Source organism: Nicotiana tabacum, chromosome 20, assembly GCF_000715075.1.
Source record: "Nicotiana tabacum cultivar K326 chromosome 20, ASM71507v2, whole genome shotgun sequence".
Lineage (NCBI taxonomy): Eukaryota > Viridiplantae > Streptophyta > Magnoliopsida > Solanales > Solanaceae > Nicotiana > Nicotiana tabacum.
The window spans coordinates 137,208,462-137,214,650 of record NC_134099.1 but is presented as its reverse complement, the minus strand read 5'-3'; the positions used below and the strand labels follow the sequence as shown (position 1 = coordinate 137,214,650).

The 6,189-nt window shown below is 39.3% G+C and overlaps 1 non-coding gene across 1 annotated transcript; it reads right to left on the bottom strand.

The window, feature by feature from the left end:
- Positions 1 to 1,536: 1,536 nt before the first annotated feature.
- On the bottom strand, positions 1,537 to 1,643 carry LOC142175042 (small nucleolar RNA R71). Its single transcript, XR_012704232.1, has one exon. It is a non-coding gene; the product is annotated as a small nucleolar RNA R71 (small nucleolar RNA).
- Positions 1,644 to 6,189: the final 4,546 nt, after the last annotated feature.

Here is a 6,189-nt window from a genome sequence, read left to right as displayed (position 1 = left end):
GACACGGTTTATTCGGCCCTAGACCTATCCAACACGTATAAAAGGAATACTAAGCCTAATTTTAGGGAGGGAGACGCACTTTGGAGCAAAAATACACACAAGAAACATTGAGGAGCAAGAACATTGAAGAATTCTTCATCTTTTTCAGTATTTTCAATTAATCAAAACTTATGCAATTGTTTGATTACATCATGAGTGGCTAAACACCCATTGTTCTGGGGTTGTGATTAGCCATGAATATTGTTGTTTGATATTAGCTTGACCTTGATTATAATTCATCAATATATGGTTGTTTCTTCAATTCTGTGTTCATTTGCTTAATTGTCTGGCCAATAGTTAGGTTCTATTTACTATCTATGATATGCTTGGGAAAGTCGTGTTTAGATTAGAGAAGAATTGAAGAGAGCATGATCTTAACCCTTGGGGGCAGATTTGTGGTTAGGATAGGAATATACCTAGTCACCGTGCTAATTAAATATCGTGATCTTAATGCGTTCTGAATAGATTGATTTCATAGGAATATATGTGTTAATCTATTGAGAATAGGTGAGTAGTACCTCGGGAGAAGGCTATGAGAATATTTATCGATTAATTAATAGACATGAGTGAATTATATAAAAGGGAGAGTTAATTAGCACACAACACGAATGGTGAATCGATCACAACCCTGGAATACTTGTCTCTACTAAATACACAACAATCAACTCGCTACTTGATAATTTAGTTATTATTTAGAATCGTAGTATAATATAATCATATTAGTGGACTTTGATTTTAGCTGGATTGAATAACAATTTTAGTGATTTAGTGAGTAGTTTATACAAGTCTCCGTGGGTTCGACACTCAACTTATCATTATATTACTTGTCGACCACGTATACTTGCCTGTGCGTTTGGGAGCAACAAGTTTTTGGCGCCGCTGCCGGGGACTTGAATATTAGCTACTTGCTAGTTTTTGCTTTAATTGTTTATTTCATCAAGTCTAATGTTACGTGATTGTTGCTCGGATCTGAGGAATTTTTATTGAATGCGTAGGGTCAGAAGCCAGGACCGACTTTAAGGCTTTGATCCTGAACCTGAGAGAACATTTCATAGGAGGTTGAGGGAAGCAAGGGACACGAATAATATTCAGGCACTTGTTCAATTTCCTGTGAACATGGCAGAGGAGCAACCTATGGCTGTTCAGGAGGTGGCGATGCCCAGCATTGCTAATGTCACCTCCAGTATAGTGAAGCCCAGGATCACTGGGCACTTTGAGCTGAAATAGAGCATGATCCAGTTACTTCATGCAAACGGGCAATTTATGGGTCTTCCACACGAGGATCCACAACAGCATATTCTGAACTTCTTGGAGATTAGTGATACTTATATCACTAACGGGGTCACTCCAGATTATGTGAGGCTCACACTTTTTCCATTCTCTCTGTTGGGCGAGGCTAAACGATGGCTAAAGGCAGAACCAGCTAATTCCATTACAACATGGAATGATCTGGCGAGAAAATTTCTGGCAAGGTTCTTCCCTTCAGACAAAACTGCAAAAATCAGAAGTGAGATAGTTGCCTTCAAACAAAAAGCGGGAGAATCTTTATACTCAGCTTGGGAAAGGTTCAAGGGGCTACTCATAGACTGTCCTCATCACAATCAGACGAATGAAGTGTTAGCTCACACTTTCATAGAAGAGCTACATTCTAAAACAAAGATCGTGGTAGATGCTGCAGCTGGGGGTTAAGTGTTGGAGAAAGGTTTTGATGAGATATATGCATTACTGAACAAATTCTCCAAGAGCAATCCGGATTGGCAAGGAGAGATGGGCAGACACACAGTACAAAAGTCTGCAGGGGTTCTTGAGTTAGATGTCATCTCAGCATTATCAGCGCAAATTTCTACACTGACCAATCAAATCATATGAACTTGAGTATCAACAAGCAACAAGTATAACCTATACAACAGGTTCAAGCTTTTTGTGAAATATGTGGAGAGGGGCACACAAGCGACATATGCCCCGCAAACCCAGAGTCTGTCTACTTTGTGGGTAATTCAAATAGGGGCCAAACAAACCAATATGGGAACACTTACAATCCCAACTAGAGTAACCACCCAAACTTCTCTTGGGGTGGAAACCAAGGTACTCAGAATCAATACAGGCCTCAAGAACTAGTCATGCCAGGAGGAATTATTGAGGATGTGTTAGTTCGAATGGGAAAGTTTATTCTTCCTGCTGATTTAATTGTTCTTGATTACGAGGCAGATGAGGAAGTGCCCATTATTTTGGGGTGACCATTCTTAGCTACCGGTGGAACAATTATTGATGTGAGGGCAAGGAAGTTAAAAATGAGAGTTGACAATGAGGAGGTCACTTTTAATGTGTACAAGGCACTTAAGCTCCCTAAGCATTATGAGGACTTGTGCATGATTACTGTGGTCGAATTGAAGGGAATAGAGCAGAGTCAGCATGTGAATTATAGTGATCCAGATAGGACAGCTGAGTTAGAGGAGGTGGTGTTTCCAGCTGAGCGTGTAAAGATGATTGAGAAAAGAGCCAGAGATGAAAGAGGAGACCTTCCGAGAGCATGCAAAAAGGCTACACTTCATGGGAGAAAGAAGAAGAGAAAGCGCCCAACCTGATCAGAGTAGCAGAGTCGTGCTGCAACTATAAATAAGGCGTTTGTTGCGAGGCAACCCAACCTGTATATCTTTTATTTATTGATTATTTTTTTAGTGTCAAGTTTTGTGTTGTTTTTATTTTGCAGAGTAGGGGAAGTCTGAGTACCCAAAGTTGACGCTGAGGAGCATGTTTGAGCCTAAGTGTGGGGTCGTCCCGAACCTTAGTATTGAGGATTATGTCCGAGCTAGGCCTGAGAGAGCCTCAGGGAGTATTTCTCACCCTTGTTTTAATATTTGTTTCTATGATCATGCATCGAGGACTATGCATAATATAAGTATGGGATGGGGAAACTACTTTCTGAAGTGTAATTGTATAAAATTATTTTTTTATTTAGTTTTTCATTTAGAACTCGTAGTAGACATAGTCTAGGTTAAAAAATAAAATAAAACGAAAATTGAAAAAAAAATTGAAAAAGTTCAGATTTTTCCCGACGATAGATCTTTTGGACAATTTTCTTGAGGGAAAAGGTCCGATCAAAAACACCAAAAAGATTTTTCATTTTTAGGATAGTTAGGTAGTATCCCTTGGTTTTTATTTGGGCGTCGGTTCTTTTCCAAGGGTGTAGCTCGAACCGGGTACTTTATTTTTTTTAGGAGTAGTTTAGGAAGAAACTGAGTCGCTCTAAGATACTCATTGACATGGTTGATGCTGGCACATTAGGCTATGACATGCATTCTATTTTTTCGTGTATTTGGTTTGAATTTTGAAGCCTAAGTAAAGTAAATAGCCTATTTTGTGACGCCTTTTTTCAGTTGTTTGACTCGTATGCCACATAGTGCCATATTACTTAAATTTCTCAATTATGTGTGATTGCTTGACTTGAGAGTTGAACAGAACCATTTTGATTGAGTCATGTGCAATGTGTGTGTGAGGATTTGTGATTTTCTGTGCTTTCCTGTGTAGTCTAGAACTTGCCCCGTGTGTTAATTGAAGCAAAATTGTAAGTTGTGCTAATCTAGGAGATGACGTAGGCATTTTGTTGCTTGATCAGGGATTTGCTTGTCACATAGAAATAAAATTTTCCGTTGCTAGCCTCTTTGAGCCTATAGACCATTCTTTTGGCACCCACATTACAAGTCATCCCCCATTTTATTCTTAATTTGATATTGATTGAACCTTTACCTCCTAAGGCACTTAGGCACCAAAATAAGTAAGGTTAGAAATTGGGGAGCATCTTTTGAGTGGAACCATGGAAGGGCCCGTTGATGCACTAAAGTTGAAATTAAAGGTCACTAGCCGACGAAATTTATTGTATGGAGTGTGCGAAAAAGAAAAAAAAGAAAAATAAAAATTTAAAGAAAAAAAAAGAAAAAAAAATGATAGTGAAAGTATGTAGAAAAATAAACATCTCCAATTCTTATTGATTTGTGCTAGTGAAAAATAGATAAATGCTTAATTGAAAAGAGGGCTATATTGTATATGGCAAGTGATTTGGTTGAGAAGAGTATGTGCTCGAATTGTAAATGTAGTGTATTAAAGTTCTTAGGAGGGTTAGCCACTATTTCTAAATGTATCATACTCGTCCCTTAGCCTACATTACAACCTTAAAGTCCTAATTGATCCTAGATTTGGCGAGCTTAAATTAGTAGAGATATACACTACGGGCAAGCTTATGGTACGACCACAGGATGCATATTGTCACGACCCCAACCCCGGTCATGATGGCGTCCAACACACTGCTAGGCAAGCCCGACCATTCAACAACATTATCCCAAATTCTTATTCAGATTATAGATAAATATCACAGAGAATTTACTAAGTCATTACATTCAAGTGTATAATTAATAATAAAATCTGTGGAAGTTCAATTAAAATACCACATCATAGCCCAATAGAATCCGGTGTCACGAATATGAGCCTCTAATACAGAAATATCCACCTATTACAAGTCTGTCTAGGAAAAATGCAGAATAAAAGATAGAGATAGAGGGGAGAGATCAAGGCTGCGAATGTCATGCAGCTACCTCAATACTCCCGGATACTGCTGTTCAGCTAAACAAATCCTCACTCAGCTTGTGGTATACCTGGATCTGCACGCAAGGTGCAGGGAGTAATGTGAGTACTCCGACCCAGTGAGTAATAAACATAAATAAAGGTTGAGAATAAGAAATCATGGAAAAATACAAAGTAAACTATAACTGGCAGTTTAGAACAACAAATAGTGAAGCAACAAGTCAATTAAATCAGAGTACCAAATACTGAGACAGGTATAACCGATAAAAACAAATGCATAAGTGCAATGCAATGCATATGATGGTACCCTCTAGTACCCACTGTGGAGTGCAGCCCGAGCCATCCATTTATTTATCATTGACGGCGCTCACTGGGGGTGTGTACAGACTCCGGAGGGGCTCCTACAACTCAAGCGCAATATCAAGCCATCTCGTGGAATCAAATCTAGGCCCTTGGCCTCATATCAATCTCAGTATAATCAACCAGGCTCTCGGCCTCAATATCAATGTACTCAACCAGGCTCGCGGCCTCAATATCAACGTAATACTACTGCGGCGCGCAGCCCGATCCATGCTCAGTCCAGAAACCATCATAAGCCCCTTGGGCATTTGTAAAACAGTAGTTCTCAGCCCGAAATATCATTTAGAAATATCATTTAATTTTTTAAATATTAGAAAGATGGTTGAGTTTGCTAAACAGTATTTAAAACCTTGGACTGAGGTCAAATGATATGCAAAATATGCGAAAGCAGTGATATCAATCCTTGAAGGATTCAAATAATTGGCAAGAAGCCCAAATGTAACAATTAAATCTAAGTAAGGATGATTTCAATTTAGTTCAAGTAGAAAACACGGTACAAACATCTCTCGGGACGGACCAAGTCACAATCCCCAATGGTACTCTACCCCACGCCCGTTATCCGGCGTGCAAGTCACCTCAATATAGCGTTACGATGTGAAATTCCGGGGTTTCAAACCCTCAGGACATCATTTACATCAATTACTCACCTCAAGACGGTCAAAGTCTAGATTGCTATGCCCTTTCTTCTCAAATTACCCTCCTCGTGCGACGAATCTGCCCAAAATCACAACTAATATGTCGCATTATGCTAAAGAGACAATACCCAATCGAAAGCAATCGAAAAATATTAAAATTCACGAATTTGACAAAACCCGAGCCCCGGGCCCACATCTCGAAAACTTAGAAAATTACCATCACCGGATTCCTTGTCTCGGCACGAGTCTATACATACCAAGAACTCCCAAATCCGAGTTCAAATGACCCATCAAATCCTAATTGTTTGGTTTCAGAATTCAAGCCCTAGTTCTTGATTTGTAGGATTATATTTCATGAATCTCTAGGTGGAATTCACAATAAAAACGAGTTCTAAGTCCAAGAAACTTACCTCAAGTCGTTCTCCCCTTGAATCCCTCTTTAATCTCCACCAAGAAGCTCTCAAAATGATCAACCATGGAGGAAAAATGACCCAAAATCACGGATGAAGTGTTTTATAAACTCACTGCCCAGAAGTTTTCAGAAGTACTGTTCACGCGTGCGGTTACTGTTCACGCA